This window comes from Lissotriton helveticus, chromosome 9 (assembly GCF_964261635.1).
Source record: "Lissotriton helveticus chromosome 9, aLisHel1.1, whole genome shotgun sequence".
In the NCBI taxonomy this organism is placed as follows: Eukaryota; Metazoa; Chordata; class Amphibia; order Caudata; family Salamandridae; genus Lissotriton; species Lissotriton helveticus.
Window position 1 is genome coordinate 856193838 of NC_136070.1, and position 27726 is coordinate 856221563.

A 27726-nucleotide genomic window follows, 5' to 3' on the forward strand; every position below is an offset into this window, starting at 1 on the left:
CTTTTAAACAATCTCTGTTTCAGTATCAATGTGGGCAAGTTCCACCTCCAACCCTTTGAGATACTGCCCTTTCTAGGGGCAGTTCTCAATGTAGTCACTAGGAAGGTTTATCCCAGTCCCGCACTGGTTCAAGCCTTTCAGCTTCTGCTGCCTCTTTCTCAGGCAAATCGCCGACTAACAGTCAGGACAGTAATGCGCCTCCTTGACATGATGGATTCCTAAATACCCATAATTCGCCACCCTCAATTACATATGCGTTCACTTAATGCCTTACGACACAATGGTCTAGTGTTGATTTGGGCCACCACTCGTTGCTGTTCCACCACTGGAGAGAGCAATATATCTAGACCTTGTTCTCCAAGTGACCATTACCACTGACTCCTTTCTCGTGGACTGGGGTGAGTTCTTGCAGGTATAACCGTTCATGGCCTCTTGACTTCCCTTCGGCCGAGCTTCCACATCAGTTTACTAGAGTTTACTTGCTGTCTAATTTGCTCTATAGGTTTTCTTCTGCCACATGCTTCACAAAACAATCCTTGTTAAAACAGACAACATGACAGCCATGTACTACCTTCGGAAACTAGGAGGCACTCATTCTCCCCAGTTATCGGCGTTAGCACAGAGCACTTGCTGTACAGAGTACACCAGTTAGTGGAGTACCTTCCGGGAGTTGACGACAACTTTGCAGATCTGCGCAGCAGGAGGTGACAAAAACCCCACAAGTGGGAACTCCACCCCAAAGTCCATCTCCTGTACTTCCAACGTTTGGGTTTCCCAGCGTGAATCTATTTGCTGAAAACACCAAATGACCAACCTTCACTCTTGGTTTCCGTAACCACAGTCCATAGGTAATGCACTATGAATGAATTTGTCAGGGATATTTTCCTACGCTGTTCCTCCTCTCTCACTACTCCTGTATGTGGTTCAGATACTACGGCAAACCACCCTCACCCTCGTCCTGGTGGGCCAGATAACTGTAGTTCGCAACCCTTCTCTAGTCATCTGTAGTACCTCATGAGAGCTGCATAACCAGCCAGATCTTCTCACTCAACACGAGGGCACAGTCGGGTACCCCAACCATTTAAACCTTGTGATTTGGCTCCTGAGGTCGTAGAGATTGGTTACCTCAATTTATCTATGGAATGCCCATCCTCGAGGAGGATCGCCGTCCCACTAATCTGAAAGAGACACGTTAGTGAAAGATTCCTTACCTTAGAATATCCCCAGGCGTCAGACTGGATCCGGAAATTTTTTGCGTGGCAGTACCCATGTGCGTCGGTAGGCGTCGTCCGCGTCCGTCGTCTGCGTTGTGGGCGCTGTGATGACGTCGTTGGAGTACTTAGACGCTGCCTCCGCGTGCTGACGTCAGTTCTTCTTTTTTCCGTGCCAGCAAGCGCCGATCCGGAAAAAGTGGTACCCTTAGTCTATTTTTGACTAAACTTTTTCGATCATTTTTGATCTACTTCGAAGTCTATACGACTCCGACGGTGCTGGTAGGGATGCCCGGGTTCAAACCCTTTGCCGACTGCGACCCACTGATGTCGGTTACCGACCCCCATCGCCGGTGTCTTCATTGCCTAGGCCTCGACCACGACGACAAGGCCTGCTCCGACTGTCGAGCCCTGACGTCTAAGGCTAGGCGGGAGCGGTCCCGCAAGCGACTCGAGCTCCGGCAGTCGGCCCCGCGCCGCTCGAGGTCCCGGTCCGCGAGGAGGTCGAGGGGCAGGTCGCGGGGGTCGGAGCCACCATGGCTCCGGGAGTCGTCCACGTTCTTCGGGCTCTTCAGGTAAGCACAAGAAGTCGAAGCAATGTCATCACTCTTCTGACTCCCCCGACGCTCGTGTGATGCGGCTGGGGGTTCGGGCGACACCGCCCACCCGGCTCCGCCGGAGCCGCAGGTGTCGCGGCCTGCTCCATACCAGCCGGTCCCTGGGCAGAACGCGACGCCGGGGGAGATTGATGACTTCCTCATGGCCATGAGGTCGCTTGCTCCTCCGTCGGGTTCCGCGGCGCCTTCGGGCCAAGCGGTCCCGACTGGGTCCCCACGCGGGCCGGGTGCTTCGGCCCCGGCGGGTGCTTCGGCCCTGGTGCCGTCGGCAACTTTGGTCCCGACGCCGCAGGGCCCCACGGGATCCGGCTCCGGATCCGGGTCACCGCCGGTCGACCTCACAACCTCACTGGCGCCGGCCCCAAGGGTGTCACCCCCGACGCCGTCCCTGGTCCTGCCCTCGATTCGGATCCGGCGTTGGAGCGGCGCCGCTCTCGACGCCGATGGGAGATTTCTATTTCTATGACCCGGCCCCATCCTTTGAGCCCGAGTACCAGGCAATGGGTGACGAGGGGGACTGGAAGGGGTCTGAGGACCCTCTGGCACGTGAGTGTCAGTCTTATCAGGACTGAACAGGTGAGCTTGGGGAGGCCAGTGGCCTGGACACTTAGCCCGACACTGGTTTTGTCTCCCCTCCTAGCGTGACTACGGAGGAGGGGGCTGCCTATAGCGTGGTGCTGATGAGGGCGGCCAAGGCCGTGGGCCTTGAGCTCTCCGTTGTGGCAGTGAGGACTAACCTCCTCACTGAGGTCTTTAAACCGCAAGCAAGCTAGGCCGAGCCTCTGCTGCCGTTTAATGAGGCCCTATCAGACGTTCTTCTGGGCAATTGGTCCAAACCCGCCACAGGTCAGCCTGTGGATAGGAACGTGGCCGGTGCCACCGCCCGGCTCCGGGCGACCCTTGCTTTCTAACTACCCACCCCACTCCCAAGAGCCTGGTCATCCAGGCCTCTAATTCCCAGACCGCATTCCCGTCGGCTCCCCCCGACCGGGAATCCAAGAGGTACGAGCAATACGGAAAGAAAGTATTCTCCTCCCTGAGTTTAGGATTGCGGTCAGTCAATACCGCATGCTTCTTGGGCCGCTACACCCACTCTCTGTGGGACACGGTCTGCCAGAATGCCCGGTGGAGGTCCGGGCTAAACTCGGCCAAGCCCTTGTGGAGGGTCGAGATGCGGCGCGTTTTTCGATCCGGTGTGGGCTGGACACTACTGACTCACTAGGCAGAGCGATGGCAACGACGCGTGGTTGAGGTCTGTCAACTTCTCGGCTGATGTCCGAAACACACTTATGGACATGCCGTTCGATGGCCGTCGCCTCTTTGGCGACAAGGCAGACCATGCGCTTGAGCGCTTTAAGGACTCCAGGGCTACGGCCAAGTCCTTGGGCCTCTCGGCCCAGCGCCAGCAAACGGCTGCCTTTCGCCCCTTTCAAGGCCAAGGAAGGGGCGCCCCCACACGTCCTGCCAGCCACGGGCCGCAGCCTACCGTCCAGCGTGGTGGTGGACGTGGAAACCGCCGTGGCGTCGGTCGGGGACAACGGCGAGGCCAGTCCACACCTACCCCTGCAGCATCCACCTCAAAACCCTCCTAGTCCGTGCTTTCAGGCCCTTGTGACGCCAGTGGGGGGCATGGTTCGCCATCACCACCACAGGCGCACTGTCACATCGGACAGATGGGTGCTGCAAATCGTCCGAAGGGGCTACTCTCTCCCCTTCGAGGCGTCCCCTCCAGCCATGCCACCGCAGTGCCACCGCGTGTCGGAAGATCACTTGAAACTTCTGCAAGAGGAAGGTATGGCCCACCTGGCCAAGGGGGCCCTCGAGCGCGTTCCTGGGTCAGAAGTAGGGTGTGGTTGTTACTCCCACTACTTTCAGGTACCCAAGAAGGGCAAAGGGGGCCTCCGCCCTATCTTGGACCTACGGAACGTCACCGGCTTCCTCTGGAAGGAGAAGTTCAAGATGCTGACATTGGCTCAGGTCTTAGCTGCCCTAGACCCTGGAGACTGGATGGTAGCATTGGACTTGCAGGACGCTTATTTTCACATCCCCGTCCTGCCGGCCCACCGGCGTCACGTGCGGTTCATGGTAGGCCACGAGCACTTTCAGTTCGGCCATACCAGCGCCCCACGGATGTTCACGAAAGTGATGGCGGTGGTCGCAGCTCATCTGCGCAGGTTAGGGGTTTCAGTCTTCCCCTACCTCGACGACTGGTTGTTGAAGGCGGGCTCGCCCCAGGCAGTCGTCAGCCACCTCCAGACTACGGCCGACCTCCTGCACCTGCTGGGGTTCTCCATCAATGTGCCGAAGTTCCACCTGTGTCCCTCTCAGAAGCTCCTCTTCATCGGAGCAGTTCTGGACTCGGCGCAGTATCGGGTATATTCTCCCGAACAGCGGGTTTGGGATATTCTGGCTCTGATTCCGATCTTTCAGCCTTTATCCCGAGTCTCGGTCAGGTTGACGCTGTGGCTCCTGGGTCTGATGGCCTCCAGCATCCTTCTGGTGCATCACGCCCGGTGGCGGATGCGGGCTCTGCAGTGGGACCTGAAGTTTCAGTGGGCCCAGCATCAGTGCAACTTGTCCGACCATGTCTTGATCTCGGAGGGCACTGCAAGACAGTTGCAGTGGTGGCTCACGGACCGCAATTGGGTCAGCGGCAGAACCTCTCCCTACCACAACCAGAGCACATAGTTGTGACGGACGCGTCCCTCCAGGGCTGGGGGTGGCACATGGGAGAGGCGGAGATCAGAGGCCTCTGGTCTCCGGCGGAGTCCCGGCTCCACATCAACCTTCTGGAGCTGTGGGCGATCCGGCTTGCTCAGAAGGCATTCCTCCCCTCTGTCCGGGGGAGTGTAGTGCAGGTGTTCACGGACAACACCACCGCCATGTGGTACTGCAACAAACAGGGCGGGGTGGGGTCGTGGACCCTATGCCAGGAGGCTCTGCACCTCTGGCAGTGGCTGGAACATCAGGGTGTGACCGTGGTGGTTCAACACCTGGCAGGTTCCCTGAACACCAGGGTGGACGAACTCACCCATCGGTGCATGATGGATCACGAATGGCGTCTGAACTCGGATGTGGCGCAAGGCCTCTTTCAGCAGTGGGGAGAGCCTTGGTTAGATCTATTCGCCACAGAAGAGAACGCGCATCTGTGGCGCATCTGTCATCAGTTCTGCGAGTTGGAATTTCCAAGGTGGCACTCGCTCGGAGACGCTCTTCGTTGCGAGTGGAGTTGTGGTCTATTGTATAGCTTTCCGCCTATACCACTTCTGCCCAGAGTGCTTGTTGGACCCGGCCTCGTGGCGTGGTCCCACTCCTCCCACATGGCGGGCCCTGGACAGAATCGACCCCTATCTTCCCCGCCGCAACTACCTCTCCAATCTTCAACGAGAGCCGCCACTCCTGGCGACCCCCGGCTCTCCCCCTCAGGAACACGGTGACCCCTACTTGCCCCACTCTGCTGGTCCGACCCTTAACCCGGGCCGCCATCTCATGCCTCGACTCCATCTTGGACCCTCCACGCCCAGACCACGTGGCCTCGGCTGCGGCCCCAGCGAAGCCCCGACATCGAGGCACCAAGATCCGACCAGGTGGTAAAGCGGCCACTTGACGGATCAAGGAGGAGGAGAGTTTCGATGGCCCTTCAGCCGTCCCTGGACGCCTGGTTTCGATCGCCCTCCGGCCTCCCTGGGCGCTGGCTCCACCCCCATGCTGGGTGTCTGGACACTCTCATCCCGGCCCCTCTGACCCCCAGGCGCGAGGGTCCGAACATCAAAGGACTCCAAACCTATATCTGGGGCAGCTCTGGAATGGGTCAGTAGTTGTATCCTGGAGTCGAGAGCCCTGCAGATTGAATCGCGGCTGACCCTGAGAAGAACTCGCTACTCTGAACCCTGAAACCTCGGAGCCCTGCTGACGCTGTCGCGGCTCGACCTCGCTGAACCATCCTCGGAGCCCTCAAATAGGTCAGGAGAGCACAATCCTATAAAGTAGCTGCGTATAAACTGATAAAATATACAGTCAAGGTCACATGTAGTTGTGAATGAGGTCAGAAACTTCTCAGGCGTAATGACACAAAAGGAAGAATAAAGTCCAGATCCATAATGGAAGTGCCATTATCATGTGGTGCCTGCTTCTTCATTACGTCTGATCCAGCTCACGGGTTATTGTTTAGCACGCCGGTGATACCTATCTAAGTTTGAGAGACACGTTTAATCCGATCCTGAAAAACCATTAACAGATGTGGTTTCTCATAATGACTTAACCTAGGACGTGTGGGGCAGCACAGTTTCTACTATTGACAATTCTTTTGACCAGGTGTGATTTCATTGGTCTGGTCAGGGAAATACTTTATTTGCTCCCTTCGCTTTTCACTGAATTATTGTGTATAGCTGGACTGCATGGACATTTCCACGTTTCTCCGCACTAGAAACCTTGGAAGATTAACCTCATACCGGTACCTACCTTGCTGCCCAACTATTCGGTCCACATAGACGGACACTGCGGATTGGGGTTCTTTTCGGGTTTTTTTGCTGGATCACGTAATTTATTGTTCCCTTCAGACTGACTGACACTATTTGTGTCGAACTACGCTACCTTATATTGCCTTGAAAAAGTCTTTGTACTTACTCTGAGTACAGACGAAACACGTGTCTGCTGTTGTTTTATGAACTTGAGAGTCACGTTGATAATTAATAAAGGATAAGAAGATCCAAAAAATCTGGACTTTATTCTTCCTTTTGTGTCATTACGCCTGAGAAGTTTCTGACCTCATTCACAACTACATGTGACCTTGACTGTATATTTTATCAGTTTATACGCAGCTACTTTATAGGATTGTGCTCTCCTGACCTATTTGTTTGCTTCTGTAGATACTCGTTAATTCTCTTGGATTACGAGTTTTTGATCCTTCCTGGTAGTGGGGGATACAGGTCCTTGCAGCACTCCGTCTCTAAATACTTGGAGAGATTCTTTTGACTATTTAATCCAGTATTGTTTTCTCATATATTTTAAGTAGTGTATGTGCGGTTTATTCCAATCCTTTGGAACACCACTACCAACCCGTTTGTATACAAACATCCTCGGAGCCCTGCTGACGCTGTCGCGGCTCGACCTCGCTGAAACCATCCTCGGAGCCCTGCTGACGCTGTCGCGGCCCGACCTCGCTGAAACCATCCTCGGAGCCCTGCTGACGCTGTCGTGGCCCGACCTCGCTGAACCATCTTCGGAGCCCTGCTGACGACGTCGCGGCTCGACCTTGCGGAACCCCCCAGCTCGAGGATTGAGAGCTGAGCGTAGGGTATCCCCGTGCCAGGCTGGTACTAAGACTGTCCGCTACCCTATTCCCACAGTTACCGAGACATTAAGGATCCCTCGATCCGTTTGTATATATATTACTGAGAGAACCTGCCTTGATTGCTGATAAAGACTCTAAGAATCTATCCTCTTGTGTGGTGTCCATTTGTAGTGGTGTGATTGCTCGGCTGTTACGATTCTAGGAGAGGAACCTCGCCCCGGAGGCCTCTCGACGGCACTCGGCCAACTCCAGAAGGAGAGGTGGGTCTCGGGGTGGTCAGTCAGACAGCTTCTGCCTCCCCCTGGGATCGCCTTTCTAACATTGGTGGCAGGCGGTGCGATCCGAGCCGACGCAAATCGTACAGAGAGTGACTCACCCACTACTGACAGAAACACACCACAACCATGACTACCAAAGAAACCAGACCGACCGCAGAGTTCCAGAAGGAACGGTTGGAAGAATATAACCAAAAAGAATTGAAACAATTCTGCAAGGACCTGGGCATCGCTACCACTGGACTAAGCACCGAGGACGATTTCAAGCAGGCCCTACAAACAGGGGTGGAGGCAGGAGCAACGCCACCCCAGATCGAAGATGACACGGTCCCAGACATGCACCCGGAAACCCTCGCAACACCAGCGGAGGAAAGACATACCAACGTAGACACGGGCCTCTCCCACGAAGACGCCCGAGAGCGAGAAAGGAGCCGGCTCCACAAATTGGAGCTCGTCCGACTCCGTCTGGACGGAGAACTACAGCTGGCCGAGAAAAAGATAGCCCTTGAGCAACTACGGCTGCAAGGAGACCTGGAGGAGAAACGAAGGCAGGGGGACTTAGAGGAGAAGAAGCTCACGTTTGAGCACGAGCGTGGCTTAAAAGAACTTGAGATCAAGGCCAAAAATGGTGAGGCCAGCGCCTCCGGGAACCGGAGCCCACCTCCTCCTGCGGACATGAAGGTCCTCATCCCCAAAGATGTCGTCAAAGAATACTATAAAAACGACGACATCCAACAATGGTTTAAGGCCTACAAGGTAGCCAAGGCCTCTCATTGAGTACCCCAAAAAGACTGGGGTGCCGGCTTGTGGGGGAAGTTCGTCAGCGAAGGGAGAGACGCCCTGCTAGAGCTCCCAGACGCCGAGATGACCTCTTACGAACTTATGAAAGCCGCCCTCCTTACTCGCTATGGACTCACCCCCGAGATGTACCAGCAGCGATTCCGAGACTGTAAGAAAATCCCCGGTACTACATGGGTGGAGTACGTGAACTTCTATAGTAGAGCCCTAGAGGGGTGGATCAAAGGCAGCCAGGTCACCACCTACTAGCAGCTGTTCAACCTCATTGTTTGGGAGCACCTCTCCAACAACTGTTTTGTCGAACTCAGGCAGCATCTCCTCGACAGCAAGCTGACCGAGCCACGTAAACTCGCCGTCGAGGCCGATCGATGGGTGAGCACCCGGGTCCCCCGGAACTCGATGGGCGACTACGGCCGAGCTCCCCAGGGGCCCCACCGCCAGCGAGGCGGCGGAGGAGGCCAGAACAGGAACCGAGACTCCCCCGCGGTGCCGCCCCCGACCCACACTTCGCCATCCCTGGCCAGAAGAGGGGCCCCCCAGCACGGCCGGGGCCCCGCTCGAACGTTATCTGCCACAAATGCCAGCGGCCCGGTCACTATGCCAGTGACTCCCACTGCCCGATGAACCAACGGCCCGGCACCACTGGTCCTCCAAACCGCCAGATCACGGCCGCCTCCCTGGGAGAAGAAAGGTGCGAAGAAGAGAACTATGATGAAGACCAGACCGAGTGGGAGCCCGCCGCCATGTCCCTGGTATGTCTAGGCGAAAGAGACATGGTCCCCCGGGTCCCGATTCCGGGCAACACTCAGAAGTACCGCCAGTGGGTCAACATTATTGGGCACCGGGCCGAAGCCCTCCGCGACACCGGAGCCAGCGTGACGGCCGTCCGTTGCCACTTGGTGACCCCTGACCAGATGCTGCCCAATGTGCTGTGCCCAGTACGGTCGGCGGACAATTCAGAGAGCCTGTGCCAGATGGCCCGAATCCCCTTCGAATGGGGGGGGGAGTGTCGGGCATGCTGAAAGTGACCGTCCGGGACAATGCCCCCATGGACTGCCTCCTCGGGAACGACCTAGAAAGTTCCCCCTGGGCCTGCGTCGAGCGGAGGGAGCATCTGGGGATGCTAGACCTTCCTGAGTGGGTCTGTGCGACCACCCGATCCATGACCGCCCGGGCCACCAACCCGACTGAATCCACCCCGACCAAAGAACCGGAGTGGCCTGCGCCGCCGCCGCCCTCCGACCCCAAAGACGACGACCCTGAGCCCGGTCCACTGGGGCCCAACCGTGAAGCAATTGCCGAGCTCGGCGACCTCCCGGAACTAGCCCAATGGCGCCAAGAAGGTGGCCCCACACAAGAGCAGTTCCGTCAAGAACAGAAAGCGTGTCCCTCCCTCGAGGTGACCCGACAGCAAGCCGCCGGAGACATATCGGAGTCCCACTGGGTCTATTGGGACAACGATCTCCTCTACAGCGAACAGAAGGTTGCCTAACTGGGGGCTGGTGGTTCCCCTCCGGTTCAGAGACTTCCTCCTGAACCTGGCACACGATGTGCCCCTCGCCAGGCACCTGGGGCAGGACAAAACCTACAGCCGCCTGGTGACCCATTTCTACTGGCCAAAAATGAGGAATGATGTGAACAATCACTGCCGGACTTGCCCAACGTGCCAAGCCAACGGGAAGAGCGGAGGGAAGCACAAGGCCCCCCTTCAACCCTTCCCAGTCGTCAACACCCCATTCGAGCGGGTGGGGATCGACATTGTGGGGCCTCTGGAGCCCGAACCTCTCAAGGGCACCGTTTTATTCTTCCTGGTGGACCATGCCACCCGCTATCCCAAAGCCATCCCTCTCCGGACCGTGACAGCTCCTGTGGTGGGCCGGGCGCTGATGGGGATCTTCTCCCGGGTGGGATTCCCCCGAGAGGTCGTCAGTGACCGGGGTACGAAATTCATTTCCCGATACATGAAGTCCCTGTGGCAACAGTGCGGGGTCACGTACAAGTTTACGACCCCCTACCACCCCCAAGGGAATGGACTAGTGGAACGTTTCAATCGAACCCTCAAGGGGATGATCATGGGCCTGGAAGAGCCCTTGCGACGCCAATGGGACGTGTTGCTGCCCTGCCTCCTCTTCGCCTATCGGGAGGTCCCTCAGAAGTCTCTGGGGTTCAGCCCCTTCGAACTATTGTACGGACACCCCGTCCGGGGTCCCCTCAGCCTGGTCAAAGAAGGCTGGGAGGCTGCAGTCCAAGGTGCTCCCCCCGACGTCTACTGGTACCTCCTGACCCTCCGAAACCAGACTCGGCGGTTCCGGGAACTTGCCAAAGACAACCTCGTACATCCATCTAGCGTGGCCTTCAGAAAAACTACTGTACACATATGTATATATTGATTGTATAGATTTATTGTACATATTTCCATTTCACTTGTATATATTTGTCACTATTTGATAACCAGTCACTATTGTCACTATTTTGCACAAAAATTTATCTGGACAGTCTTTTCTCTGAAAAATAAAAAAAATTTGTATTAATAAAAAGTCAAGTAAAAGACTTTAAAGTAATACATTAGACCTCGAGTCATTAGTTGTGAGGTCTTCAATTGTGTTGTCAATGGAGGGGGCTCCTCAACTGCATGTATAGCATGCTTTGAATCACTCATGTTTCGCACCCGACAGAACCACTCGTTACATTCACCAAAGACAACCTCGAGGCCAGCCAAGAGGAGATGAAATGCTGGTATGACCAAAACGCCTCTTCCATTGAGTTCGAGCCGGGCCAACAGGTCTGGGTCATGTCCCCGGTCGAACCATGTGCCCTCCAGGACAAGTGGACTGGGCCCTTCAAAGTGGTGGAGCGCAAGAGCCCTGTCACCTACCTGGTGGACATGGAGTCCCCCAGGGAACCCCCTCCGGGTCCTCCACACAAACAGGCTCAAGCCTCACTTTGTCCGAACGGAACTTAGCCTGCTGATGGCTACTGATGGCGGGCCGAAGACGACTCCGAGCCCCTACCGGACCTCCTGAGCACCTCCGAGAAAGACGGCTCCGTAGAGGGGGTCACCCTCTCCTCCGCCCTGACCCCAGAACAACGCCAAGACTGCCAAAAGCTGTTGGGTCAATTCACAGACTTGTTTTCTCTCACCCCCGGAGTCACCCAGTGGTGCGTCCACGATGTCGACACCGGGGACAGCCCGCCTGTGCGACACCGGGCCTACCGAGTTCCCGACCGAGTTCGGACCTGCATTCAATCGGAGGTCTCCAAGATGCTGGCCCTGGGGGTAGTCGAACCCTCTGACAGTCCATGGGCCAGTCCCATCGTCCTGGTCCCAAAAGCCGCCGCCCCTGGCTCCACTCCCGAACTGCGTTTTTGTGTAGACTACCGGGGGTTGAACGCCGTCACCCGGACCGATGCCCACCCCATTCCCTGGGCCAATGAACTGATCGACTGCCTGGGGCGGCCCGCTACCTGAGCACATTCGACCTAACCTCCGGCTACTGGCTGATCGGACTCACCCCGGGCGCCCAGGAGCGCTCCGCTTTCTCAACCCCCGATGGCCACTACCACTTCAGGGTGATGCCCTTCGGGATGAAAAACGCCCCCGCAACGTTCCAGAGGCTGGTGAATAAGGTGCTGGCGGGGCTAGAAGAGTTCAGCGCCGCCTATCTGGACGATATTGCGGTGTACAGCCTCCACTGGGCCGAGCACCTCAAGCACCTCTGGGAGGTCCTGGCGGCCCTCAGACGGGCCGGACTGACCATCAAAGCGAGCAAATACCAGATAGGCCAAGGTTCCGTGACCTATCTGGGACACCAAGTGGGGAGCGGCCATGTGGCTCCCCTCCAACCCAAGATCGACGCCATCATGGCCTGGGAGCCCCCGGTCACCGAGACAGCAGTCAGAGCCTTCCTGGGTCTCACTGGGTATTACCGGCGCTTCGTGAAGAATTATGGGAGCATTGTGGGCCCCCTCACCGAACTCACTTCCAAGAAGCAGCCACAGAAGGTGCACTGGACACCCGAGTGTCAGGCCGCCTTTGAGACTCTTCAGGCAGCGATGTGTACCGCCCCGTGCTCCAAGCCCCCGACTACAGCCGGGAATTCGTAGTCCAAACTGATGCCTCGGAGCACGGTGTCGGGGCGGTCCTTTCCCAAATCATAGGCCCACCGGCAGCCATATTCCCTTCCCGAGGTCCCTGACTCCCTGGGCTTAGCATGACCCCAGCCCCAGCGAAACTTAGACTCCAGACACGCCAGCCCCCGTTGGGAGGGTGAGGACTCCCATAGGGAGGAAAGATAGGGAGTTTCGATGGCACCTCCGGCCTCCCCTGAGAGACTGGTTTCTGTCACACCTCTGGCCTTCCCCCGGGGGCCAGTTTCGATTGCACCTCTGGCCTCCCCGAGTGCTGGCTCCAGACCTGCTGGGTGTCTGGGAAATCCCGGACGCATCCTCCAAGAGATCAAAGAGCCAACCGCCGGACCTCACCAACGGGCCACCCCCAAGGCCTCAGACCTCCGCCTGCGAGAGTCCGGACATCAAAGGGCCACTGGACTATATCAAGGCCCGCCCCAGAACTAGCGGGCAGTTGTATCCTGGACAAGAAAGCCCTGCTGATCTGATCGCGGCTGCCCTTGGGAGAACTGAACTATGTAACTCTACGAGCCCTGCTGACGCCGTCGCGGCTCATCCTTGGAACTAGAACATCGGAGCCCTGCTGACCCCGTCGCGGCTCGAGCTTGAACCCTAAAGATCTTCAACGAACATTCTGAGCCCTGCTGACGTGGTCGCGGCTCCTCAAGAACTACCCTCCGGGTCGAGCCCTGCTGACCTCGTGGCGGCTCGAGCAGTACTCTGGTCCGGCTGGACCATCGACGCTACCATCACGAACTGAGTCATCCTCAAGTGAGTAGGACAACCGGTACGATCACCATCTTCCGTACCTTCCGGCTCGAGGATTGAGAGCCGTGCGCAGGGTACGCTACGTACTGGTCTAAAGACTGAGACTGTCCCGCTTCCCACTTCCGGAAGCGTTGAGACTTTGGCGATCTCTCGATCCTGTGTACATAAGAGTGCTAATTCCTTTACCTGTTTATAAAGAACTTGATATCGAAAACCTATGTTGTAGTGTCTGTTCCTAAGGGTGGTGTGGTCCTCGTGTGTACGATTCAATACTTGAGGTCCTCCCCGGAGGGGATCCCTAGTTAAGGCTCGGCATTATTGGTGGGAGAGGTGGGTCACGGAGCAGTCGGGTAGACATAACCTGGCCTCTGGGATCGCCCCTTCTAACATGGTGTGTGTAATGTGGTGTGTGGAATGTGTGTGGAATGAGTGTGGAATGTGGTGTGTGGAATGTGGTGTGTGGGAGAGTCACGTACCGCCGCCACTGCCGAGAGTCACTAGCGGGCACTAGAAGCGCCAGACGTTCCAGCCGCCACCGCCAAGAGTCACGAAGGCATCAGACTCCGCGCCGCCGCTCCGGGGGACCACAACACCCGGCAGGCCTTGCGGGGGCGCATGCGAGGTGACGACACACGCGCCAGAGAGCGCCACCAGGCCCCATAAAGCCAGAAGAATCCCGGCAGAGCGGGGGAGAGTCACGTACCGCCGCCACTGCCGAGAGTCACTAGCGGGCATTAGAAGCGCCAGATGTTCCAGCCGCCACCGCCAAGAGTCACGAAGGCATCAGACTCCGCGCCGCCGCTCCGGGGGACCACAACACCCGGCAGGCCTTGCGGCGGCGCGTGCGAGGTGACGACACACGCGCCAGAGAGCGCCACCAGGCCCCATAAAGCCAGAAGAATCCCCGCGTCGCGGGACGCCCGGGGCTAAGCCCGGGCAAAGGGCGGGCCCTCTACGGCCCTCATCGGCAAGAGGAGGCAGGGGCAGGGCCAGAAACGCTGCAGGACTCATTTTTGCAAGTAAGACTCAAAGTTCACTTAGTTTTTTATCAGTTATTGTGTCAATTCAAAACTCAAGGCTGTGAGTATATCGTAAATATGTCTATGAAATCGAAGGAAGCCCCACAAAATACTCTTGACAACTATCTTGTCCAGACTGTGAAAAAAATAAACACGCAGAGGAGAAATTCTCTTGGGTTAAGCCAATCCCCAGACCTTCGTTGTTTGTCCCCGACTGCATCTATCTTGATTGATGACACAATTTTGCAGAAAGTCAATCAGGACAGCATAATCAGAGGCCCTATTTTCCAAGGGTTAAGCAGCGCACCTGACAATGTAGTCCCGGCCTCTGAGATTTCCAACATACAGGCCGAAAGTGACACTGACATTGACTCTGACCAGGAGAAACACGCACGAGCTACATCTGATGAGCAGACACCTAAAGGGCGCACAACAAGGCCAAGACGATTATGTACTAAAAATCCACCTAAGTTGGGTGGACTACGTCCAGGGACAAGAAGGAAGAAGGCTATTACCCCAAAGACAAAGCAAGTAAATAAAATGGAGGATAAACAAAATCACACCTTTGAGGACGCATTTTTTGAAAGGATTGCTGACTTTCTTGAGCTAAAAATTAATGCCATTGTAAAGCCTTTAATATCTAAAATCGATAAATTGCAAGCGGAGATCAAAAGATTGGGTGGTCTCCACACCACGGTCGCAGGAGGGGTAGAAAACATTACCACGATAGTTACAAACTTGAGCAATAATACAGAGGGAAATGTGGTTAGTGAGACTGTAAGTGATGGTGTAGGATTCAGCTGTCTGTTGAGAATCTACTGCCCCAACCTTCAACATCATCAACCACTATTATCGAGGGCCCCCTTTTAGTTAACATCCCAACAGATAATAATCCCCCTGTCAACTTACCCCCAGTAATTGCTCATCCTACGGACCCCTTACAATTTTTAGTCGAGGCCACACCAATGGTTCTTGTGCTAGCGAATGTTCCTCCTTTGGAAGGGGGAACAGTGGAAAGCCCTACCTCCCTTACAAGTAAGGCTCTGCACTGGCTAACCAGTAATATGCGGTTAGCCCCAGGGGGAAAACACCAATTGGCAAATGTAATCAAGTCAGCAACCAGGGTCCCCTGGCTGGGAAACCGGCCGAAAAAGTTTAAAGGGGACTGCGTGGCAGTGAGCCTCTCAAATCAAGATGTCCTTCCTAACATACTTGCTAACTTATTCCCTCCTCAACGCAGACAGGGCACTGTTGTTCCTCTGACTCTGAAGTTTTTCTATGGGGAGCAACAGAACGTCACTCATCCAAGGACTCCTGCGCCAGGGTGGGATAGATTCTGGGACTCAAATCCTAGAAGGGTTCAAGATGTAAGACATAATGCAATGGTTCATTATCCCCTTCTACCACAGCAACATTCTTTCGTAGAACCCCTTCAATTATTCAATCGCTATGCCCCATTATCCTTTATGGATCAAAACAATTGACTCTCTCTTAGAAAAGATACAAATGATGAGGGTCCTTTGCATGTCTCCGGGCATTCAGATCCAAAACTCACAGGTACCAGGGCCTGCAGAATTATGAGCTGGAATGTCGCTGGAATCAGATCTAAATTCGACGATAAGAACTGGTTGGGGATAGTCAGATCCAATGACATTCTTGCCTTCCAAGAAACTTGGGAAACGTCAGACAGACTTGTTCTAGACGGCTTTTCCCATTTCTTTGTATCTGCAGTACCTAGTAATTCCGGAAGGGCAAAGGGGGGCTTGGCCATATATATTTCCTTAGATATTCAAGGAAAGCCAAGACAGATTAAAACCAACTCAACAAATATCTTAGCGGTTGAATTAACCACACAAAACTCACAGCCTATATTATTTGTTAATTTTTATAATTCTCCCGTCAGTCAAATTTTGAACGAGCATTTGGTAACTCTAGAGGATTTCCTGTCCACCCACAGTGAGAATAGTGTTCATGGTTTTGATATGATTCTCATGGGAGACTACAATATCCACCCATGTAACATGGATTGCCGCGTGGAACATGAGGATTTTCCCCCCTACCTCTCTACCCCGCATTTTGAACACTCATCACGCGGAGAGGCTCTGGAATCACTCTTAGCAACTTTTAATCTTTATGAATCTTATAGTAGTAACACATGTCTGAAACTACCAACATATGTGGGTAACAACACCGGCACAATTGTGGATTATATTTTTTTATCGTCCGGTATTTTGTCTGAAGTGTTTAATTACAAGGTAGAAACTTCAGTTTTTAGTGACCATAACCCAGTAATTTTAGAGATTGTATCTCAGGGAGTTTTGGGGAAAAGAGAAAGTGAAGTTTTATGTGTGACAGATCTAGTGCTGGGAGATCAAAACCGTAGATTGAAATGGGATCAAGTAACCCCAATTACCTTTATACAGGATTCCCTGGCTAAAGTTGAGGAGGAGGTTGCAATCTGCTTGGATAATAATAACTCTGTTACCACTTTGATAGAAGCGTTTAACGTTATTTGCCGCCAGGTCAATTTAGACCTGACTGTAAAGAAAAAGCCCCATATATATAGGGGCCCAAAATGGTTCGATTCAAATTGTTCCAAGGCTCACTCAATCCTCTTGAAGGCTCTAAAAAACAAACCGAGAGATAAAGAACAGATAGCATCATTGAGAAAAATATATAATAATGCTATCAGGACGAGGAAGTCTGAGATTAAAAACGAGGCCTGGAACGACTTATTGTCGCCCGATACACAGAGGGATAGTTCTAGATTTTGGGCGATAATAAACCATCCTTTTTTTGTGAGTTTAGAGAAAAAGAGAGCAGATTGCACCATACCCGATGAACAGTGGGTTACACATTTCAGTAACATCTATAGCTGCCCTGATAACACTCCAGGCTGTGAAATACAATCTACACAAGTAGTAGCTATTATCCCCCCGTTTAGCACTGAGGAGGTAAAAAAAGCGATCAGTGACACACATTCTAAAAAGGCACCGGGCCCCGATGGGGTTCCCGCAGATTTCTTTAAGAGTGCCCCCGAATTAAGTACCAAAATTCTCACTAATATTTTTAACGCTACAAGAAATTTTATTTTTCCTATTAGCTGGTCTAAGTCTACCATAATACCGATTTTTAAAAAGGGACAAAGAACAGACCCGGCCTGTTATAGGCCAATCTCCCTTATTGATTCTAGTGTCAAAATCCTGGGGAGAGTCCTTCTAGGAAGACTGACTCAGCTCTTAGAAGGGAAGGGTGCCCTATCAAATGCACAATATGGTTTTAGAGCCAAAAGAGGAACTTTAGATCAGTGTCTAAACCTAGAACTGATCATAAATAAATACGTAATTGCCAAGGGGGGCTCTCTGTACATGGCCTTTATGGACCTCTCCTCAGCTTTTGACCTGGTCAACAGGGCTAAGCTGTGGGGGGTTCTTTTGTCCATGGGCATTGACGCTCCCTTGGTGAGGTATCTGGCGGAGCTACATAGAGACCTTAAAACCTCAGTCAGAGTGACCAGTGAAGGAAGATGTACTTGTCATTTTAAGTCAGAGAGGGGGGTTAGGCAAGGATGTATCCTTGCCCCCTCCTCTTTACTCTTTATATAAATGACCTCGAGGCAGTCCTGGCAGACTCCCATACTGATATTCCGCGTGCAGGAGAGATAAAGATACCTGTCCTCTTGTACGCGGATGATGCTGTCCTCTTAGCATGCTCTGGAGTGGCATTAAATAAACTCCTTTTATCCTTTGGGGATTTCATGTCCTCTCTGGACATGAAAACTAATGTAGAAAAATCCCATGTAATGATAGCAGGAGCCGCAGGCAGGAAAAGAAAGACTAAAACTTTTTTCTGTGCTGGGAAAGAGGTTAGGAGAGTTTCATCCTTTCCCTACCTAGGAGTGACCTTTGATGAAAAGGGCACGTGGGGGCCCCAGCTCTTGGCCAAAAGCAACGCTGTAGCAAGAGCGGCTGCTGGGTTGCTTGGTTTTGCCAGAAAACTTGGAGCCCGTCCCATGGAAAGCATTATAAAGGTCTACAAAGCTAAATGTCTGTCGGTTGCTCAATACGGCTCTGTTATTTGGGGGTACACAAATCATGAATTTGATCAAATCCAGAAAGTAGAAAATACATGCTTTCTGTCCCTCAATCGACTTCTACATACATAATACATTCAGAGCTTGGACTGGGCTATATCACCGACATTTTAAAATCAGTCCCAGTTATTGGATGGTTGAAAGTTTGGCTAAACCAGGAGCTTACTCTAAACCATTACATTCTTAAAGACTGTTTAGCCCTGGACAGAGCACACAATATCCCATGGTTAAAATACGTTCAGACGCAGTTAACTTTAGTTGGTCGACCTGAACTTTTTTCTTCTCCTCACTTGATAATTCAGGAAGACATAAAAATAGTTAAAAATCTCCTGACAAATTATTATGTTTTGGAGAGGGAAGCCACAGAGTTAAATAAATCTACGGTCAGGAAACATTGTATGTTAACATCTGTTCCAGGTATGGAACCATACATTTTTTTGGTAAATAAACCATACCATCGTTTCCTTTTAACGAGATTTCGTCTGGACTTGATCCCCTTCATTCTGGGCAATTTTAAAAAGTGGATTAGACCTGAAAATGCCGAACCATGCGATTGTGACTATTTCTCCACTCAGGACACGACTCACTTTATTTTCTTCTGCGGCCATTGTGAAGTCATTAGGAAAAAACATCTGCTGCCAATACTGCGCAATTTGGGTTTTACACAGGTAAAACCAGCTCTGATGTTCCTGCAACTTCTTCCGAACTTAAAAGTAGCATTTCATGTTGCTAGTTTTTTGGTTGCAGGTGTACGTACAAATAAGCATCGTTCTAGAATCAGGCACCTTGTCCCAGATTAATGTTTACCTCTTATATCTTATCGATTTTACTCTTTTTAACATTAATGTATAACTTATTTCGTATAATGTGATTTTAGGGTTTTTTAACAAAATATTGATCTATATTATTATGTGTCTTGATGAAATGTTGTTATGTATTATTGCTCGCTCTTTTATGATTTTTAATAATCGAATAAAGATAATTGACTGACTGTGTGTGAATGTGGTGTGTGAATGTGTGTGGAATGTGGTGTGTGGTGTGTGGAATGTGTGTGGAATGTGGTGTGTGTGCTGTGTGGTGTGTGGAATGTGTGTGGAATGTGGTGTGTGGAATGCGTGGAATGTGTGTGGAATGTGGTGTGTGGAATGTGTGTGGAATGTGGAATGTGGAATGTGGTGTATGGAATGTGTGTGGAATGTGTGTGGAATGTGTGTGGAATGTGGTGTGTGTGGTGTGTGGTGTGTGGAATGTGTGTGGAATGTGGTGTGTGGAATGTGTGAAATGTGGTGTGTGGAATGTGTGTGGAATGTGGAATGTGGTGTATGGAATGTGTGTGGAATGTGTGTGGAATGTGGTGTGTGGAATGTGGTGTGTGGAATGTGTGTGGAATGTGGTGAGTGGAATATGATGTGTGGAATGTGTGTGGAATGTGGTGTGTGGAATGTGTGTGGAATGTGGTGTGTGTGGAATGTGGTGTGTGGAATGTTTGTGGAATCTTGTGTGTGGAATGTGGTGTGTGAGGAATGTGGTGTGTGGAATGTGTTGTGTGGAATGTGGTGTGTGGAATGTGGTGTGTGGAATGTGGTGTGTGGAATGTGGTGTGTGGTGTGTGGAATGTGTGTGGAATGTGGTGTGTGGAATGTGTGTGGAATGTGGTGTGTGGAATGTGTGTAGAATATGGTGTGTGGAATGTGTGTGGAATGTGTGTGGAATGTGGTGTGTGGAATGTGTGTGGAATGTGGTGTGTGGAATGTGTGTGGAATGTGGTGTGTGGAATGTGTGTGGTGTGTGGAATGTGGTGTGTGGAATGTGTGTGGAATGTGGTGTGTGGAATGTGGTGTGTGGAATGTGGTGTGTGGTGTGTGGAATGTGTGTGGAATGGTGGTGGAATGTGGTGTGTGGAATGTGTGTGGAATGTGGTGTGTGGAATGTGTGTGGAATGTTTGTTGAATGTGTATGGAATGTGGAATGTGGAGTGTGTGTGGGTGGAATGTGTGTGGAATGTGGTGTGTGGAATGTGTTGTGTGGAATGTGTGTGGAATGTGAGGTGTGGAATGTGGTGTGTGGAATGTGTGTGGAATGTGTGTGGAATGTGTGTGGAATGTGGTGTGTGGAATGTGTGTGGAATATGGTGTGTGGAATGTGTGTGGAATGTGTGTTGAATGTGTATGGAATGTGGAATGTGGAGTGTGTGTGGGTGGAATGTGTGTGGAATGTGTGTGGAATGTGTGTGGAATGTGGTGTGTGGAATGTGGTGTGTGGAATGTGTGGAATGTGTTGTGTGGAATGTGTGTGGAATGTGGTGTGTGGGATGTGGTGTGTGGAATGTGGTGTGTGGAATGTGTGTGGAATGTGGTGTGTGGAATGTGGTGTGTGGAATGTGTGTGGAATGTGTGTGGAATGTGGTGTGGAATGTATGTGGAATGTGGTGTGTGGAATGTGTACGATTCAATACTTGAGGTCCTCCCCGGAGGGGATCCCTAGTTAAGGCTCGGCATTATTGGTGGGAGAGGTGGGTCACGGAGCAGTCGGGTAGACATAACCTGGCCTCTGGGATCGCCCCTTCTAACATGGTATGCGGAATGTGGTGTGTGGAATGTGTGTGGAATGAGTGTGGAATGTGGAATGTGGTGTGTGGAATGTGGTGTGTGGAATGTGGTGTGTGGAATGTGTGTGGAATGTGTGTGGAATGTGGAGTGTGTGTGTGGAATGTGGAGTGTGGAATGTGTGTGGAATGTGGTGTGTGGAATGTGGTGTGTAGAATATGTGTGGAATGTGTGTGGAATGTGTGTGGAATAAGTGTGGAATGTGTGTGGAATGTGTGTGGAATGCGGAGTGTGTGAATGTGGAATGTGGAGTGTGTGTGTGTGGAATGTGTGTGGAATGTGTGTGGAATGTGTGCGGAATGTGGAGTGTGTGTGTGTGGAATGTGTGTGGAATGTGGTGTGTGGAATGTGGTGTGTGAAATGTGTGTGGAATGTGTGTGGAATGTGGAATGTGGTGTGTGGAATGTGGTGTGTGGAATGTGGTGTGTGGAATGTGGTGTGCAGAATGTGTGTGGAATGTGTGTGGAATGTGTGTGAAATGTGTGTGAAATGTGTGTGGAATGTGGAGTGTGTGAATGTGGAATGTGGAGTGTGTGTGGAATGTGTGTGGAATGTGTGTGGAATGTGGAATGTGGAGTGTGTGTGGGTGGAATGTGTGTGGAATGTGTGTGGAAGGTGTGTGGAATGTGTGTGGAATGTGGTGTGTGGAATGTGGTGTGTGGAATGTGTTTGGAATGTGGTGTGTGGAATGTGTGTAGAATGTATGTGGTGTGTGGAATGTGGTGTGTGGAATGTGGTGTGTGGAATGTGTGTGGAATGTGGTGTGTGGAATGTGTGTGGAATGTGTGTGGAATGTGGTGTGTGGAATGTGTGTGGAATGTGTGTGGAATGTGGTGTGTGGAATGTGGTGTGTGGACTGTGTGTGGAATGTGTGTGGAATGTGGTGTGTGGAATGTGTGTGGAATGTGGTGTGTGGAATGGAGTGTGTGGAATGTGTGTGGAATGTGGTGTGTGTGGTGTGTAAAACATGTGTGGAATGTGGAATGTGTGGAATGTGTGTGGAATGTGTGTGGAATGTGGTGTGTGGAATGTGTGTGTGGAATGTGGTGTGTGGAATGTGTGTGGAATGTGGTGTGAAATGTGTGTGGAATGTGTGTGGAATGTGGTGTGTGGAATGTGGTGTGTGGAATGTGTGTGGAATGTGTGTGGAATGTATGTGGAATGTGGTGTGTGGAATGTGTGTGGATTGTGGTGCATGGAATGTGGTGTGTGGAATGTGGTGTGTGGAATGTGTGTGGAATGTGGTGTGTGGAATGTGGTGTGTGGAATGTGTGTAGAATGTGTGTGGAATGTGGTGTGTGGAATGTGTGTGGAATGTGGTGTGTGGAATGTGTGTTGAATGTGGTGTGTGGAATGTGTGTGGAATGTGGTGTGTGGAATGTGTGTGGAATGTGGTGTGTGGAATGTGGTGTGTGGAATGTGTGTGGAATGTGGTGTGTGGTGTGTGGAATGTGTGTGGAATGTGGTGTGTGGAATGTGTGTGGAATGTGTGTGGAATGTGGTGTGTGGAATGTGGTGTGTGGAATGTGATGTGTGGAATGTGTGTGGAATGTGGGTGGAATGTGTGTGGAATGTGGTGTGTGGAATGTGGTGTGTGGAATGTGGTGTGTGGTATGTGTGTGGAATCTGTGTGGAATGTGGTGTGTGGAATGTGTGTGGAATGTGGTGTGTGGAATGTGGTGTGTGGAATGTGGTGTGTGGAATGTGGTGTGTGGAATGTGATGTGTGGAATGTGTGTGGAATGTGTGTGAAATGTGGAGTGTGTGAATGTGGAATGGAGTGTGTGTGGAATGTGTGTTGAATGTGTATGGAATGTAAAATGTGGAGTGTGTGTGGGTGGAATGTGTGTGGAATGTGTGTGGAATGTGGTGTGTAGAATGCGTGTGGAATGTGTGTGGAATGTGGTGCGTGGAATGTGTGTGGAATGTGGTGTGTGGAATATGTGTGAAATGTGGTGTGTGGAATGTGTGGAATGTGTGTGGAATGTGGTTTGTGGAATGTGTGTGGAATGTGGTGTGTGGAATGTGTGTGGAATGTGGAATGTGGTGTATGGAATGTGTGTGGAATGTGTGTGGCATGTGGTGTGTGGAATGTGGTGTGTGGAATGTGTGTGGAATGTGGTGAGTGGAATGTGATGTGTGGAATGTGTGTTGAATGTGGTGTGTGGAATGTGTGTGTGTGTGTGTGGAATGTGGTGTGTGTGGAATGTGGTGTGTGGAATGTTGTGTGTGGAATGTGGTGTGTGTGGAATGTGGTGTGTGGAATGTGGTGTGTGGAATATGGTGTGTGGAATGTGGTGTGTGGAATGTGGTGTGTGGAATGTGTGTGGAATGTGGTGTGTGGTGTGTGGAATGTGTGTGGAATGTGGTATGTGGAATGTGTGTGGAATGTGGTGTGTGGAATGTGGTGTGTGCTGTGTGGAATGTGGTGTGTGGAATGTGTGTGGAATGTGGTGTGTGGAATGTGTGTGGAATGTGTGTGGGATGTGGTGTGTGGAATGTGGTGTGTGGAATGTGTGTGGAATGTGGTGTGTGGTATGTAGAATGTGGTGTGTGGAATGTGTGTGGAATGTGTGTGGAATCTGGTGTGTGGAATGTGGTGTGTGGTGTGTGGAATGTGTGTGGAATGCGGTGTGTGGAATGTGTGTGGAATGTGGTGTGGGTAATGTGGTGTGTGGAATGTGGTGTGTGGAATGTGATGTGTGGAATGTGTGTGGAATGTGTTTGGAATGTGTGTGGAATGTGTGTGAAATGTGGAGTGTGTGAATGTGGAATGTGGAGTGTGTGTTGAATGTGTGTTGAATGTGTATGGAATGTGGAATGTGGAGTGTGTGTGGGTGGAATGTGTGTGGAATGTGTGTGGAATGTGTGTGGAATGTGGTGTGTGGAATGTGTGTGGAATGTGGTGTGTGGAATGTGTGTGGAATGTGTGTGGAATGTGGTGTGTGGAATGTGGTGTGTGGAATGTGGTGTGTGGAATGTGTGTGGAATGTGGTGTGTGGAATTTGGTGTGTGGAATGTGGTGTGTGGAATGTGTGTGGAATGTGGTGAGTGGAATGTGATGTGTGGAATGTGTGTTGAATGTGGTGTGTGGAATGTGTGTGTGTGTGGAATGTGGTGTGTGTGGAATGTGGTGTGTGGAATGTTGTGTGTGGAATGTGGTGTGTGTGGAATGTGGTGTGTGGAATGTGGTGTGTGGAATGTGGTGTGTGGAATGTGTGTGGAATGTGGTTTGTGGAATGTGTGTGGAATGTGGTGTGTGGTGTGTGGAATGTGTGTGGAATGTGGTATGTGGAATGTGTGTGGAATGTGGTGTGTGGAATGTGTGTGGAATGTGGTGTGTGGTGTGTGGAATGTGGTGTGTGGAATGTGTGTGGAATGTGGTGTGTGGAATGTGTGTGGAATGTGGTGTGTGGAATGTGTGTGGAATGTGGTGTGTAGTATGTAGAATGTGGTGTGTGGAATGTGTGTGGAATGTGTGTGGAATCTGGTGTGTGGAATGTGGTGTGTGGTGTGTGGAATGTGTGTGGAATGTGTGTGGAATGTGGTGTGTGGAATGTGTGTGGAATGTGGTGTGGGGAATGTGGTGTGTGGAATGTGGTGTGTGGAATGTGATGTGTGGAATGTGTGTGGAATGTGTTTGGAATGTGTGTGGAATGTGTGTGAAATGTGGAGTGTGTGAATGTGGAATGTGGAGTGTGTGTTGAATGTGTGTTGAATGTGTATGGAATGTGGAATGTGGAGTGTGTGTGGGTGGAATGTGTGTGGAATGTGTGTGGAATGTGGTGTGTGGAATGTGGTGTGTGGAATGTGGTGTGTGGAATGTGTGTTGAATCTGGTGTGTGGAATTTGGTGTGTGGAATGTGTGTGGAATGTGTGTGGAATGTGGTGTGTGGAATGTGGTGTGTGGAATGTGTGTGGAATGTGGTATGTGGAATGTGTGTGGAATGTGGTGTGTAGAATGTGGTGCGTGGAATGTGTGTGGAATGTTTGGCTAAACCAGGAGCTTACTCTAAACCATTACATTCTTAAAGACTGTTTAGCCCTGGACAGAGCACACAATATCCCATGGTTAAAATATGTTCAGACGCAGTTAACTTTAGTTGGTCGACCTGAACTTTTTTCTTCTCCTCACTTGATAATTCAGGAAGACATAAAAATAGTTAAAAATCTCCTGACAAATTATTATGTTTTGGAGAGGGAAGCCACAGAGTTAAATAAATCTACGGTCAGGAAACATTGTATGTTAACATCTGTTCCAGGTATGGAACCATACATTTTTTTGGTAAATAAACCATACCATCGTTTCCTTTTAACGAGATTTCGTCTGGACTTGATCCCCTTCATTCTGGGCAATTTTAAAAAGTGGATTAGACCTGAAAATGCCGAACCATGCGATTGTGACTATTTCTCCACTCAGGACACGACTCACTTTATTTTCTTCTGCGGCCATTGTGAAGTCATTAGGAAAAAACATCTGCTGCCAATACTGCGCAATTTGGGTTTTACACAGGTAAAACCAGCTCTGATGTTCCTGCAACTTCTTCCGAACTTAAAAGTAGCATTTCATGTTGCTAGTTTTTTGGTTGCAGGTGTACGTACAAATAAGCATCGTTCTAGAATCAGGCACCTTGTCCCAGATTAATGTTTACCTCTTATATCTTATCGATTTTACTCTTTTTAACATTAATGTATAACTTATTTCGTATAATGTGATTTTAGGGTTTTTTAACAAAATATTGATCTATATTATTATGTGTCTTGATGAAATGTTGTTATGTATTATTGCTCGCTCTTTTATGATTTTTAATAATCGAATAAAGATAATTGACTGACTGTGTGTGAATGTGGTGTGTGAATGTGTGTGGAATGTGGTGTGTGGTGTGTGGAATGTGTGTGGAATGTGGTGTGTGTGCTGTGTGGTGTGTGGAATGTGTGTGGAATGTGGTGTGAGGAATGTGTGGAATGTGTGTGGAATGTGGTGTGTGGAATGTGTGTGGAATGTGGAATGTGGAATGTGGTGTATGGAATGTGTGTGGAATGTGTGTGGAATGTGTGTGGAATGTGGTGTGTGTGGTGTGTGGTGTGTGGAATGTGTGTGGAATGTGGTGTGTGGAATGTGTGGAATGTGGTGTGTGGAATGTGGAATGTGGTGTATGGAATGTGTGTGGAATGTGTGTGGAATGTGTGTGGAATGTGGTGTGTGGAATGTGGTGTGTGGAATGTGTGTGGAATGTGGTGAGTGGAATATGATGTGTGGAATGTGTGTGGAATGTGGTGTGTGGAATGTGTGTGGAATGTGGTGTGTGTGGAATGTGGTGTGTGGAATGTTTGTGGAATGTTGTGTGTGGAATGTGGTGTGTGAATGTGTGTGGAATGTGGTGTGTGGTGTGTGGAATGTGTGTGGAATGTGGTGTGTGTGCTGTGTGGTGTGTGGAATGTGTGTGGAATGTGGTGTGTGGAATGTGTGGAATGTGTGTGGAATGTGGTGTGTGGAATGTGTGTGGAATGTGGAATGTGGAATGTGGTGTATGGAATGTGTGTGGAATGTGTGTGGAATGTGTGTGGAATGTGGTGTGTGTGTGGTGTGTGGTGTGTGGAATGTGTGTGGAATGTGGTGTGTGGAATGTGTGGAATGTGGTGTGTGGAATGTGGAATGTGGTGTATGGAATGTGTGTGGAATGTGTGTGGAATGTGTGTGGAATGTGGTGTGTGGAATGTGGTGTGTGGAATGTGTGTGGAATGTGGTGAGTGGAATATGATGTGTGGAATGTGTGTGGAATGTGGTGTGTGTGGAATGTGGTGTGTGGAATGTTTGTGGAATGTTGTGTGTGGAATGTGGTGTGTGAGGAATGTGGTGTGTGGAATGTGGTGTGTGGAATGTGGTGTGTGGAATGTGGTGTGTGGAATGTGGTGTGTGGAATGTGGTGTGTGGTGTGTGGAATGTGTGTGGAATGTGGTGTGTGGAATGTGTGTGGAATGTGGTGTGTGGAATGTGTGTAGAATGTGGTGTGTGGAATGTGTGTGGAATGTGTGTGGAATGTGGTGTGTGGAATGTGTGTGGAATGTGGTGTGTGGAATGTGTGTGGAATGTGTGTGGAATGTGGTGTGTGGAATGTGGTGTGTGGTGTGTGGAATGTGTGTGGTGTGTGGAATGTGGTGTGTGGAATGTGTGTGGAATGTGTGTGGAATGTGGTGTGTGGAATGTGGTGTGTGGTGTGTGGAATGTGTGTGGAATGGTGGTGGAATGGGGTGTGTGGAATGTGTGTGGAATGTGGTGTGTGGAATGTGTGTGGAATGTTTGTTGAATGTGTATGGAATGTGGAATGTGGAGTGTGTGTGGGTGGAATGTGTGTGGAATGTGGTGTGTGGAATGTGTTGTGTGGAATGTGTGTGGAATGTGAGGTGTGGAATGTGGTGTGTGGAATGTGTGTGGAATGTGTGTGGAATGTGTGTGGAATGTGGTGTGTGGAATGTGTGTGGAATATGGTGTGTGGAATGTGTGTGGAATGTGTGTTGAATGTGTATGGAATGTGGAATGTGGAGTGTGTGTGGGTGGAATGTGTGTGGAATGTGTGTGGAATGTGTGTGGAATGTGGTGTGTGGAATGTGGTGTGTGGAATGTGTGGAATGTGTTGTGTGGAATGTGTGTGGAATGTGGTGTGTGGGATGTGGTGTGTGGAATGTGGTGTGTGGAATGTGTGTGGAATGTGGTGTGTGGAATGTGGTGTGTGGAATGTGTGTGGAATGTGTGTGGAATGTGGTGTGGAATGTATGTGGAATGTGGTGTGTGGAATGTGTACGATTCAATACTTGAGGTCCTCCCCGGAGGGGATCCCTAGTTAAGGCTCGGCATTATTGGTGGGAGAGGTGGGTCACGGAGCAGTCGGGTAGACATAACCTGGCCTCTGGGATCGCC